The sequence below is a fragment of the Phodopus roborovskii genome, unplaced genomic scaffold (assembly GCF_943737965.1).
Source record: "Phodopus roborovskii unplaced genomic scaffold, PHOROB, whole genome shotgun sequence".
NCBI lineage: Eukaryota > Metazoa > Chordata > Mammalia > Rodentia > Cricetidae > Phodopus > Phodopus roborovskii.
Window position 1 is genome coordinate 23,396,988 of NW_026126416.1, and position 15,174 is coordinate 23,412,161.

Sequence of the window (15,174 nt, forward strand, 5' to 3'; positions counted from 1 at the left end):
TTTTTTAGCTTAGCTTATTCATAAATTTGATAGCAAGGTTTAAAGGGAGAAGACGACCAACAATGATTTTCATGAGACAGGGTTCACTGAATAGCCTAAGTTGGTCTAGATTATCTTGTTTTTACTTCCAAAGTGTTAAAGATACAGCTATTGAACAACTATACCTAGAGAAACAGTAAAATTTAAAATGTATAAAATAAAGACTGAGGCAGAAATGAAGTATATTCCTTATTAAGCACAGTTAGTAGCCATAATTATCATTGAATACTTTAATAACTGATTTCTGTTTTCTGACAGTTTCTTCTGCTTAGAACTTTAAGGTTTTGCTTAAAATTGAGAATACCAAAAAAAGTAGCTGATAACTAGGTGGGCGGTGGATTTACACACCTTTAATCCCAGCATTTGGGAGGCAGAGGCAGGAGGTTCTCTTAAGTTCGAGGTCAGCCTTGTTTGCAGAGGGAGTTTCATGATAGCCAGGCCTATACAGAGAATCCCTGTCTCAAAAAACAAACAAAACAAAACAAAAAAGTAGCTAACTACCAATTGAGATAAGCAGAACACATTAAAAAGAAGCAACTAAACAGATCAGTAATAATCTTAGTAACTACCACTAAGAACTTATCCTGCCAAACACACATTATTCAGCTTTTTTATTCTGTAGGCCGTATAGATGAAGAAACTGGTACAGAGCACAACTGTCCACAAACAGCTGGCAGGTGGTAGACCCAGAGACCTAAACTCAACTGTTAAACCAACTCTACCATCCGGGAGACTAAATGGGCAGGTCACTGGGTCTTGAGAGGAAGGGCTTTCTCCCAAAGGAGCTGAATGCAAAATATCAAAGCTCATTTCCAGTATATCACACTGTTACAAAGTATACATCTAGTAAGGATTTTCAATTGTTATTTATTTGAATAAACCAAATGGGAAGAATCAAAATGTGTTTTCAGCCCACAGCTTCCAGCTTTCAAAGATAGAAAACAAAACTGTGGCAGATTAGAGAGGCATGGATGGTTTCTTTCCCTACAGTCAATAGAACCACTAACAGGAAGTTCCTGGCTTACTATAGCAACCACTGGTTTTGTTCTTCAATTTTTTTTTTCTACAATTTTGCTTCCTCAGAAAGTAGACAGGAAAACCTGGTTCTGGACTTACTTGCTGAATAGGAGTTTTTTAAAAATAGAATTTTAAATAGAAGACTAGAGAAAAAGTGATTTTATACGTCAGCTGATACTCAGTATTTCTGTATGTTAAATTCAACATTTAAGGGCCAGCAGGGTGGTTCTGAGGGTAAAAATACTTGTAGTACAAATACACACAAATAAAGAAACTTAACCATTAAAGCACATCGTTTTAATTTTTTTCTAGCTAGTAATATAGCAGTCAAGAAAATGAATTCAAACTCTTGGGCTACTAAGACCTGGAAATGTTGGATGACTACTAGCATACTTTGAAAAGTGTAAGTAACATAGAAAACACTGACTGTTCTTCCAAAGAAATCAGATAGGGCAGAGAAAGGTGGGCTCCCAAGAGCTTGCAGGCTAGCCAGACTAGCAGAAATAGCTCCAGGTTCAGTAAAGTGTCTCAAAAAAGATGACAAGTAATGAGAATGACACTGAAAATCAACCTCTGGCCATGCACCACACATTCCATACACACAAAGACACACACATCACATAACATACACAGCCCCAAGACAACTCTAAAAAACATTAAACAAATAAATTTGATAGAATAATCTTATCAAAACCCACAAGATCAATGTAGAAACATGGATGAATAGCCACCCCACAGCCAGATAGCTAAATAGAAACTACACACACACACACAGTGAATAGTTAGAAATTAAAATTTTAAAAAAATACATGTATAACACAGAACAAAACTACTTAGGGGTAAATCTGACAACAGACACGTAAAACTGTATATAGAAAACTATAAGGATGCTGAACTTAAAGACTTAAATAAACAGTGACTCAACCTCTCCATAGACTAAAAGACTCAAACCATACATGGTGGCTCAGGTTGTAATCCCAGTACTCAGGAGGCTGAAGCAAGAGGATCATTATGTTCTAAACCAGCCTGGGCTGCATCAAGAGATTCCATCTCAAGCAAAACAACACACAAATACCCTCAAAACTTTTGCAAAGGCAGGAACCCCAAACAGATCTATATGTTAAGTGTAATCTCAATTAGATCTACAGAAGATCTATACATTTATACATGTATAAATACACTGATGCTTGTGAAATATACATGAGAATGTCAATGATATTTTGATAAAGTAAAACTGAAGAGTACTTGACAGTGAACTTGATAGTATGCTGTGACAAACCTAAATACAAGAGAATAGGGACTAGAAGGATGGTTCAGCAGTTAAGAGCATTTGGTATTCTTACAGAGGACCCAGGTTAGGTTCCCAGAACCCACATGGTTGTTCAGAACAACTGGTAACTCTGGTTCCAGAGGACCTGATGCCATTTTCTGACTGCCTCAGGCATCATGCAGACAAAACACTCACACAAATAAAATAAATAAATCTAATTAAATTAGTAAGAAAAAGTCTTTATCAATATTAAGCTGGGGAAACCCACAGAAACAGCTGACCTGAACAAGGGAGAGCTCATGGACTCTAGACTGACAGCTTGGAAACCAGCATAGGACAGAACCAGGCCCCCTGCATGTGGGTGATAGTTAGGAGTCCTGGGCAGTCTAAGGGGCCCATGGTAATGGAACAGCATTTATACCTAGTGCACAAATGGACACTGGGAGCCCACTCCCCAGAGAGGGATACTCTCTTAGCTTAGACACACAGGGGAGAGCCTAGGCCCTGCCCCAAGTGATATGACAGACTGTGATGACCCCCCCCCCTTTCTATGGAGCAGAAGAGGGATGGGATGGAGGTCTGTGGGGGACATGTGAGAATGGAAGGGAAAGGGAACTGGGACTGATATATAAAATAAGATTGTTTCTAATTTAAATTAAAAATTGCTTTAAAAAAGAAATGTATAGAGAGATGGATTTATGATGTGTAGAGAGATGAATTGTGTGATGTATAGAGAGATGAATTGTTTATGTTTAAAAAAAGAAAGTCTTTATCGTTTTTGATAGTGTATTAATTTTATATACTACATAATAACCAAAAAGTTAGATGTCAGAAGTTCAGGTATAGCATGGCTGGATTCTTTGCCAGATTCTCATAAAGATTAACTCAATACATCTGCCAGGCTTTAAGCTTCCCTGTCTTTGGATACTCTTCCAAGATCAAAGGATGTACCAAAACTCACTTCATTGCAGCTGTAGGATCAAGATCTCTATTTCTGTACTTCTCAGCCTGAGGTCATTCTCAGTTCCTAAGAAGTCTGAAATCCTTCACATGTAACCTCAATCTTCAAATCCTTCTCATTTTTAAAATTACTTGTCTTTTGGTGATTTTGACTTCTGGTTCATGTGATTGGGTCAGACCCAGCTGTACACTCTTCCTTTGATAATCTCAAAAGAAACTGACTAGTAACTTAATTACATTGTAAAATTCCTATAGTGAGAGGCAATGCAACATAGGCATTGTAGTAAAATTCCATCACATTTACAGGTCCCCCCAACAAAGATGGAAAAGATATTATATAAGGGCATGATAGCACAAGACCTCAACTTTCCCTAGGGTATGGGGCAGTGGTATGTAGTGAGATATTCACTTTGTCCACACCACTGACCACGCCCATTGGGGGTGGGGACAGGGGCAGATGTTACCTGGGGGAACTAAGATTGAGGAAGGGGCTCCGGGAGCTATTGCTTGCAGCATAGGAACAGGAGAACATCCAGAGGCATCCTTGGGACCAGGAACCTGCTGGTATTCATCTGTCTAGGCTGTAAGTTATTTCTCCCTGAATAAACATCTATTCAGCCTATTTGTTTCTCCTGATCTTTATTAAACCTCAATAGTGGTATGCATTGCTAAAACCACTAATAGTGTTAATGACAAGTTATTTAACTTCTTATTGTAAGCACTTCTGATATCCATTCATTTCTCTATCAGTAAGCAAAGACAGAGGAGACTAAAGCAGCTAGACTCCCTAGCTGGGAGTCCCCCGTTACTGCCCTGGATTCCTTGAGCAAAAGAATTGTCAGTCAAAACAGCCTTTGGACTACCCTCATACCAGTAGCAGCCAGGATGAACACTGTATAGACACCTTGACTAAATTATCACAGTGACTACCCTAACTTCAGATGATGTGGCCAGGGCTATCTGAAACAGTTCCTACCAGACATTTGCTGTCATAAGCCTCCATGAACTCTAGATGGACAAGGTAACAATTTCTACCTAGGTAAGTGGAAAAGGATGGCTGTATCTGCAAATTCTGGATGCAACTGAGACCCTGCTTCATGAATAAAGTGGAAAAGCAGTCAGGGAAGATGCCCTCTATCAATTTTCATTGCACGCACACATACCCCCCACATGAAAAAAGCACATGTGCATACACAAATACAATAACCTTTAGTGAAATCACTGAGGTTTCACTTAGTCATACATGTTCACACACAAATAAAATACAATAACCTTTAGTTAAATCACTGAGGTTTCACTTAGCCAATTGCTACTATTTAATAGACGCACTTAAATCAACAACAGTCCTGATTCCCCCAAGGATGACATGGAATCACAAGGCACAAACCTTTCCCAAATGCATTATTTTAAATTGTAATTGTAATGCATTTTAAAGAAAAGATCAGACCAATGCTACCAGCTGCCAAAAAATGAGTTTACTAGCCTAGTTTCCATGACTACAACAATCTGAAACCAGCACAAGAGAGAATGTGTATCCTTGGAAACCAGCATTTTTCTTCCCTCAATTAAGAAAGGGATAGGATGGCGGAAAGGAGGGAGGGAAGGGGAGAGAGAGAGGGAGAAGGAGGAAGGGAGGGGGAGAGAGAGAAGAGGGAGGGGGAGAGAGATAGATAGAGACAGAGATGGAGAGGGAGGGAGAGAGATAGACAAAGAGAGAGAGGGAGGGAGGGAAAGAAGGAAGGAGGGACGGTGGGTGAGCTGGTCTAATGTGTCTATTGCACATGACAATCAAAGCAGAGTCCTATCCCAAGCCAAGTTGCTGAGAAAGTTCTGTGGTGCTTGGTGGAAAAGTTCAAATTAGTACCACAGGGGAAGGGATCATTTCTGTTTCAATCTTTAAAAGAACAGCGATATAAACTGTATTAATAAAAACTTATGAATCATATCTAAACGAAGATAATAGTTTTTTTAGCACCTTTCCTGTTCAACTGCATGCTACTAACACCGGAATTCATACATACCCTTGCATGTTCTAGAAGGGCCTTTTGTTTCAGGGGTTATACATTGTGAAATGTCAAAATGGAAGATTGTTCCAAGTTATGAAATACTCAATATATTCACCAAAATGCCTATATTTCCTAACATAAGCTATACTACATTCACCTCACATTCTACTTTCTTCTTTTCATTTTTTTTAAAAACAGGATTTCATGTAGTTCAGGTTGGCCTTGAACTTCTTATGTAACCAAGGGTAACCTTGATCTCCTGATTCTCCTGTTCCACATCTCAAGTGATGGGTGGAAGGTTTCAGGATTGATATTCAAGGGGGACACTAAGGCAGAGAAAAGACAATTACCCTCTCTCCTCCTTCACCTAATAGTAACAAAAGTTTGGAATAGCCAGGTTTGTGCCATTTTGTAAATCTTTTCCAATAACTTGTTTTTTCTTAAGCTTTGCTCTCTCCACTCTCAGCTGATTCTGTTTATAGGCCCCAGTCTAACAGACTACTTCTTTCCTGCCTGCCTGCCTGCTGGGAACCAAAGACAGCCTGACAGTTAAGTGTGGACTATGGACTACCCGTTAATCCCATGGTATTTCCTCTAAAATGCATGAGAAGGGACCTACCAATGGGTCTGACCTCTTCTCAGAGCCCCTGACGTGCTGCTGTGGGTCTTTCCATCTATGGCATTAATAACTCATTTAACAAGCATCATTCCTCCATGATCTCTGCTTCAGTTCCTGCCTCCAGGTTTCTACCTTGAGTTTCTGCCCTTATTTCCCTTCATGATAGACTATAACCTCCCCTAGGTGTTTCTAGTCATGGTCTTGATCACCACAGAAAGCAAGCTAAGACACTGTGTTTGCAAAGGTAGGTTGACTGACAAAGAAGATGAAATGTTACAGATGGAGAGCCCAGCTGAAATTTATCTTGTTAGTTTATAAAATAGCTATTTCTTGTACCACTTTGGGTCAGGTCTAACATCCTGTCACAAACAAAGTCAAACCTAATATCTGGATAAAGCAAACAAACCTTTAGAATGTATTAATTTAATAAAAGCCAAGGTCTACCAACAAGAGTCAAGAATGCTCTCAGATAAGCATCCAAGCCTCCAGCTGAGAATCTCCTCTGTGTTATAAGCACTCAATGTTTTCACTAATGTATTTGAAAGTGCCTTGACTTAAGACTTTCTTTGTTCTGTTACTATAAAAACGTGATGAATCTGCTTCCATGTCGGAACATGGAACTTGAGGCAACCTAGATCTGCGTCTCCAGAGTGAATGATCTCTCTTCTCCCTGTAGAAATAAGAGCTGTGCTTTTGACAAATCCCAGAACCTTGCCCAGGGATTTGTGCTCATTAGTTTTGTCAACTTTATGGAAACACATATGAAGAGACCTCACCTGAGGGACTATTGCCATTGGATTGGCCTATGAACATGCCTGCGGGGCATTTTCTTAATTAATGATTGATAGGGTAAATATTGTATGTAAAAATAGATTATCAACACTTGAAAGGCTATTCTGAGGGATGGCCAAGGACATTGCCTCATACAGAAGACTGGTATCTCTACAGAATATAGTGAAAAGGATGTGAGATGTATTTGTCAAAGTCAGAAGAAGGGGAAAGACAAGAAAGAAAGAATTCTATTGGGTTAGAATGGAATTAGAGATATTATTGTGGAAAATGTGTTTGTTTATATGTACATGTATATTCAGACATGCATATCTATTTGTAGTAATCTTAATATTCTGTAATTAATCATCTGGTACCTTGAAAGCAGATGCCAAAATCAGAACCAAAGTTATTTCCATCCTTGTTTTTGAGGGCATGCACAAATCAAATTACAATGCCCTCATATACACTGACCCACATCTTCCTACCACTATAGGAAAGTGATTTCCACTCTTGTCTGTCTCTGGCTCCTTGCCCTATGACCATCCTAGTGGTTTCCCATTTGGTCCTGCACAGCGTGGTGTGCATCCTGCTTTTTGGAAAACTATGGAATAATAACATTTTAGTGGTGTTGACCTGGGCTGCTATTCAGTTACTTTAATTAGATCCCAGGACTTGAATAAAACAATTTCATAGCCAGGTGTGGTGACTCAGACCTGGAGGCTGAGGCAGGAGGATTACTACAAGATCTAAGTCAAACTAGGCTACAGAGTGAATGAGTCCTGTTTCAACGACAAAAACAAATTATAGTTCAGGGTGTAAGAGAAATCACATCCTAGTTGCAAGAAGCACATGCAGTGCTCAGATTTGATGCCCAACTATATTCTCTAAAAAGAATCAAAGTTCCTTGAAAAATATGGTTGAGTCAGGTTAAGATGAGAATGAAAAATCATGTTATGCTCAAAATAAAAAATAATGAGCACATGAAAAAAAGGACACAAGCTTGAAAGGATTGCCACCGGCTAAATCATGGACAACTTGATCACCAAAATAAGTTCAAAAATGAATAAAATAAAATAGGAAACCATGTTGATAATTCTACAATTTTAAAAGACAAAGTTTGTGAAAGATTATTCTTGTAGGAAATGTCAGATGAATGAAGAATGACAAATTTGTTTTTTAATTTGCCATCTGGCTACCACCATAGTAATAATAGATTCAGTCACAAATCTTCAATGAATACTAAAATTTGTTGGTCAGAATTTGAAATAGGCAATTTACATAACCTCATAGTGTCATTCCCACAAAATGAGTTTTACTTATCAATGAGTACAAAAATACTTCTCAGCTATCTTTTCAAAATCTTATCAGACAACATCTTGACCATGTGGTAAAATTAAACACAAATGGACGTGTGCCTCCTGGTATAATGCAAAGGCAAGCACACACTGTCTGTGGTATTCTGCCAAAAATGTATAATCTAAATCTACTCATGGGGGGGATAGAGATGGCTCAATGCTCAAGAGCAAGTACTGCTCCTGCAGAGGACCCGACCTTGATTCTCACAGCTGCCTGTAACCGCAGTTCCAGGAAATCTAACAGCTTCTCTGAACTCCATGGGCACCTGCACTCACACATGCATAAACCTGCATGCCTACACACACACACACACACACACACACACACACACACACACACACACACACACACACACACACACGAATAGTAAAATAAATCCTCAACTCTATTCAAGAGGAATCATACTAACTCAGATTTAAGAAAGTTCTGAAAAAATACTACACTAAAAAACAGTCAAATTAGGGGCTAGAAAGACAGCTTAGTGGCTGTGAGTACTTGCTGCTCTTCCAGCACCTGCATGGTGGCTCACAGCTATCCCTAAACCTAGTTCCAAGATCTCTGACACCCTCTTTTGTCCTCTGAGGGGGTCCTGTCAGGCACACATGCAGCCAGAACATTCATATACAGGAAATAAAAACAAGACTTTTAAAAAAAATGCCAAATTACTAAAAAAGAAGACAGAGGAACTCCTCTTTGAAAAAACAAAAACAAAGAAACATGACAATTAGGTGTTAACGGTGAATGGCCCCTAACCCACAAGTAAAGGAGGTGGGAAGGTGAGAAGTTTCCTAGGTTTTGCTTTTTGCTGCAAAGGCTACAATCAAGAGCTTGTACAGTTTATCTTAGCAATTTGAATGGACTGAGAGACACCTAGGAGGTTAGTGAAGCCCAGTTCTAGGTGTGGCTGTGTGGGTCCATCTGATAAACCAGAGCTTCGGCTGGAACAACAGGAAAGAAGAAACGCCACTAGGGCAGATACGCTATCACTGCCACTCACACTGTGCTTCCTGGCTGCCATGAGTTATACTTCACCAAAGATCCAGAGCAATGGACCCAAATGAGAAGGAGCTGAAAACCCAAAACAGCGTTCCTAAGTCACTATCTGAAAAATACCAGAATGAACAACTCTAAAATCAAAATCACTGTCAGTAGCAAGTTAATATCTACCTGTTTTCTTTAGACACTACTTTAAAACTTTTCTACGATTATCTTTTTCAAAAGGTTTGTCCTGTTGGACTGATCAGGAAATTACAGATTAGGTAGGTCACGCTGTTTTCTTTACAAGGATATTGGTTCAAGCCAGGCAGTGGCTTCTTATACTTGCAATCTTAGCACTGGGAAGGCGGAAGCAGAACAAAAAAAGCATAAGTGCTAGGCCAGCCTGGGCTACTGAGAGAGACCTTAACTGGGGGGGGGGGCAGTACTAGTTCACTCTATCTTACAGTGCTCAGGGTGGGGTGGGGTCAAAATGATTCTATTGGAGTAAACCACTCTCTCATGCTTACTAGTTATCATATTAGAGTTGAGGGAAAGGAAAAAAAAACTGTAAAACAAGTAAGACCCATCAAGACCTCTGTTCTCAAGAGAGCGATTCAGTATATGAAAAGAAGAAACTAATAAAATGTTGACGTTAAGAGACTCATAAAAGGCCAGGTTAGGGGTCTGGAGAGATGCCTTGGTAGGTAAGAGCGGTTACTTCTCTTGCAGAGGACCTATGTTTGGTGTCCAGTATCTACATGGTGGCTCACAACCATCTTTGTAACTACACTTCCAGAGGCTCTGGCACCCTCTTCTGACTTCCATGGGCTCAAGGCATGTACACAGTGCACAACATATATACAGGCCAAACACATACACATAAAATAAGCAAATATCAAACAAAACAAAACAAAGAAAAGTGAGGTTACATGACACGAGCCTGTAATCCTAGCTCGCTGAAGACCAAGATGGGGAAGTTCAAGTCTGAGGCCAGCCTACTAATAGAGCAAGATCCTAGCTCAAAAATAAAAACCATCAAATCCAAACGTCAAAATTTTCTAGCACTGTTGGACAGCATTTGAGATTTGAATCTTGTCTGACAACACAAAGATTCCTTCAGATACTTTTCTTCTCGTAGAGACTAAATATTGAGCTTCCTAGGCAAGTACCTTACAACTAAAGAAAGAATGTCTCCAGTTCTCTCTTGCTATAACTTGGCCAGGTGAGCCTTGCAGTTACTGCACAGCCAGGTGGGCCTTGGATTAACCATCCTGCCTCAGACTCCTGAGCTAGGATCGTAGGGATAGGTCACCAGGCCTGGCCACAAACATCAAATCCTGAGGACTATATACAAACAGAATGAATGTATGGCTTCTGTTTGGTTAAGATAAGGTCTCACTTTCTAGCCCATTGGAGTCCTTAGCTCACGGGACTCTTCTTAAACTCTGAAGAGCTAGAATTACAGGTGTGGTGCACAATACTTTGGATGGCTTCTTTTTAAATAATTACTTTTCATACAGAAAGTTTTAGTCCTTTGTGACCAAAGGGATAATAAAAGGCAGAATGAGATGCTAAGTGAAGTTACCAAGGCTCAGCAAATAGTAAGTGAACCTAGTTCTGCTGCCATCAAATCCAATGCACAAGTAATGCAAATCCATGCCTCAGTAAAATTATGTATCAGGAAACTGCAGACCATAAAATTCTTTCTAAGACCAATATTTAATCTACATGTTGTGTGAATTATCAGACAAGTATATAGAAAACCACACAATCTGATAAAGTAACCGGAGGGAAAAAACACAGCTGACTAGAGAGATAGCTCGGCAGTTAAAAGCACTGGCTGCTCTCCCTGAGTTCTTTGGTTCACAGCACCCACACCGTGGCTCACAATCCTCCCAGCACCCACACCGTGGCTCACAATCCTCCCAGCACCCACACAGTGGCTCACAATCCTCCCTGCACCCACACCGTGGCTCACAATCCTCCCTGCACCCACACCGTGGCTCACAATCCTCTGAAGCTCCAGTTCCAGGGGATTCAATGCCCTCTTCTCACCTCTGTGGGAACCAGGCACAGACCAATACTGAGATTAGATCTGGAACAGCGAAGAAACACTGCTCGAAGCTGAGTTAGTGGCTCGTGCCTATAATCTTAGCACTTGGGAGGTAGAGGCAAGAGGACAGGATCTGAAGTCAGTCTGGGCTACACAGCAAGACCATCTGTTTTTAAAAAAAAGTCTAATATTGCTTTCTTCTCCATATACCTGTGTGTCTCTTATGTATGTCTCTTATAAGGGTATTTGAGTTAGGTCCACCAGAATAATTCAAAATAATTCCATCTTAACACCACATCTGCAGGGAGGACCCTTTCTATAAATAAATTTCTTTACAAGGAGTACCATTCACTCCACTTGTAGGAGGCCTGCCACTGTAGAACAAGTATAACGCTGGAGTCTGGTAGACATGAGTTCAAGACCCGGCTCATACATTTACAGTTACCACTTTCAGTCTTGCTAACTGATTTTGTAGAGTGCTAAAAGGGCTCTGTGAGATAATGTGCTGTATAGAAAGTGAATACATGCTTCTGCTATGGGACTAATTCATCTTTCATTGAAACTTTATGGTATCCATTGATTGTAGGCAACTGCTGTACAGCATAGTCCCTGCAGTCAACAATAGTGTTTGATGTGCTTACAAATGTAGGTAGGAATCCCATATTGTGTGTTCTTATTACAAAAATAAAGTCACACACAAGGAAATTCTTTTCAGGTGATGGACATGTTTTTACAATGATTGTGGTGATGGCTATACCATTTCACATGGCAAATCTTGTCAAATTGTACATATTTAACATATACATTTTATTTTATTTATAAAAATATGGTCTTTTGTTGTTGTTTTGGTTTTTATTTATTATTATTATTATGGTTTTTTGAGACAGGATTTCTTTGTATAACAGCCCTAGCTATCCTGGAACTTGCTCTGTAGACCAGGCTGGCCTTGAACTTACAGAGATCTGCCTGCCTCTGCCTCCTGATGATGGGATTAAAGGTGTGTGTCACTTGACTTCCATATACATTTTAATGCATATCATTATATCTCATGTGCTGATTTTCGTCATTTGACATAAACTGGAGTCGCGAGGGAACTTCAATTGAGAAACTGCCTCCATGAGACTGGCCTGCAGGCAAGTCTGTGGGGGCATTTTCTTAATTAATGACCGATGTGGGAGAGCCCAATGACTGTGGACAGTACCGTGCCTGGGCAGGTGATCCTAGCTCATACAAGAGAGCAAGCCGACCAAGTCATGGACAGCCAGTAAGCAGCATTCCTTCACGGTCTCCGCTTCTCTTCTGCCTCGAGGTTCCTGCTTGAATTCCTCCCCTGGCTCCCCTCAGTGATGGACTATACTGTGAAGGTGTAAGCTAAATAAAACCTTTCCTTTCCAAGTCTGCTTTGGCTGGAATGTTTTATCACAGCAACAGAAACCAACCAGAACCCCCCCCCCCAAAAAAAAGCAAGTTGACTAAAAAACCTTGTTCTGTTAACAAGTTTAGATTTTTAAGCACAAAGTACTATGCTAGATCATGAAACCAAAAGGACTTCTCCATGTAATCCATGCAATCAGGAATGTGGAACAAGGAAGGAATGATTAGAAAATGCATAAGTCATATCTAGCTTCAGACTGATGAGGAAAACATAGGGACATGAGAAATGGACTAAAGCAGGCAAATTTGAGAGACAAAAACATAACATACTACCAATGAGATGAATAACAATGTTTAACATCTGGTGTAGCTGCTGAGTTCTAGTCATTAAGACAAAGATTAGAAAACGGGTCAGTCCTGAGTCTGATGCAGGTGTCTGGGAAACACCTCAATGGGAAAACAAACAGGTTGTTGCTTACCAGATCTGATCTAAGGACAATTTTTTTCCCTCCAATTCACAAAAAAAACATGAAACCATAGACACACTCATGTCCTGCCAAGGATGTGGACGGCAAAACATGAGGTTGAGGATGGACTTCAGTAGGTCCAAGAGTGGTCAAAGAAAAATGCCTGAGGGAAAAGAGTAAAGAGAAAGGTAAAAATAAACAGGACAGTGTGCCATACAGTGGAAGACTGTCAACACTGTAGTTTATCAATTTACCAATTCCTTTCCCTTTCTTCCCTCCTCACCCTTCCTACATTCTCCTCCAGTAAAATCAGGAAGGTGAAAACACAAGTTTTTGTTTTCATTCAAGCACACAGTACAACCACTAGCCATATTCAGGAGCCACGCTTGGAGTCAAAGTATCCCTATAAACAGAGCTCGCAGTCTCTCCTCCCAGTCTCACACCCCTAACCACTGCATTACTGTAATCATGGCCCCATCTTTTCCATCCAATAAACTTGATTCTTCAAGATGATAAAACTGTCCTCCAAAGCTGTGACATCACAACCCAGGAAGACAAGCTGTGAGTAACAAAAATGAAGTATAGCAAAGCTATGGTACAAATACCTTTACCATTGAGGATGTGTTTTTTAGTATTGGTGGTTCAGATCTAGCCACCAAAAAGCACTGGTCTTACAGAACCTGCTCTGCTGCTTCTGCAAGTTTAACTCCTTACAGTCAGATTGCTCAACTCTTAAGGAGACTGTGTAAAGGTGGTTCACTCTGGCAGGGCAAGTACTGCCTGTGCTTGCTGGACTTGAATGTATAAATAAATGAATGCATTTGAAACACCTTGGGAGTTCAATTCAATGACTGAGGGGGTTAGAAGAATTTCATCTGTGAAATTTTAACATTTATTTAAAAGAGTAAAGAAAGGTAAAATACAGAAAAAGAATAAAAGTTTCCCCATTTGTACAAAGTTGTTGCTTACAACTACAATTAAACAAGACTAAAGAAAACGTGGATTTTACTGTCACTTTACTAGGTTAATTTACAGCCCTTCTATACACAAAAGCCCTCCCAACATCCAATCCACACAGAACTGCCACTATCCACTGTGTGCTCTGCCAGAGCTCCTTCAAAGCAGAACTTCTGAAAACTAAGGATGAATGATGGTGAGCAATCTGCTTACCCACCTGTCTGTCCCTCCCTAGAGCCCGGGGAAGTATGTTACAAGGATGTGCTACCATGCCTAGCCGGTTCACCTGGATTCAAGAGGACTGAATTGAAGTCCTGATGCTTGCCCAAACTCCTACAAATACTTTTATAAAAGGTGTTAGGATAAAGTACATGGGGACCTTGGTGGATTCCATGGTGGGCAAGACAGGGGACAAACACACCAGGCAGACAAAGCTTAAGTGAGAAGTTTTATTAGAAAGGGGATGGACGGGAGAGAGGAAAGAGAAAAGAGGTAAAGAGACAATGAGACAGAGAGAGGACAGAAGAGAAGAGGGAGACAGGAAAAGTCCTGTCTGCCCCAGGGAAACTGTAGGAAAGAGAGCATAAGTGGGTCAGGGTCTTTCTTTTAAAGGGTCCTTTGCACCAACATGCACACTAGTAGCCATGGAACCCTGGGCTGACCAGGGTACTGCCTGAGTGCATTCTGCCAGGTAACAAGGGCAGGCCAGTATAATGTCTGAATCCTTACAAAAGGGAAGTTGGAGGCTGGGGAAAAGAGAAATCATCTTTTATTATAATTCTTTACATACTTTAACATATATAAGCATTAATTATTCAAACATGTATATAATTTTAAAATGTAAAACCTTAGTAAAAACAGTACCCAAACCATGTGTTATTTTTGTTTTAGATGTCCTACTCACAGTCACAACTGCTGCCAGCATTACTGTGGCACTGTGTGTTCATTACAGAGACAAATGGATCTTCTTGAACCCACAAACTAGAAACAAGATCTCAGGCCACAGACAACCTCCCTGGGTGGCTGCTGCTTCTCAACTATGAGGACTCAGGAAACTCTAGCTAGCTAACACTCACAGACCAGGGGAAGAGACGCTCTATCTGGGAGCCACTGTCAACTCAGGCCTTGCTACAAAATGAGAAGGGTCAGCCAAGAGGAGGGCACACTGGAGGGCAGTCACAGTTCAGGCACAGGTACCGAGTGACTGACAGACCTCACTCCTTGCAAAGTGGGAGGAGCATGAGCATCACTGGATATAGAAGAAGAACAGAGGAAACAGAAGCTTCCAGGTGAGAAGACGTGGCCCC

The 15,174-nt window shown here is 40.4% G+C and overlaps 1 protein-coding gene across 2 annotated transcripts in view; it reads right to left on the minus strand.

Annotated features, from left to right (window-relative positions):
* Positions 1–15,174, minus strand: part of Ptpra (protein tyrosine phosphatase receptor type A) — a 107,809-nt gene that overhangs the window by 82,182 nt on the left and 10,453 nt on the right. The gene's annotated exons all lie outside the window — the stretch shown is intronic.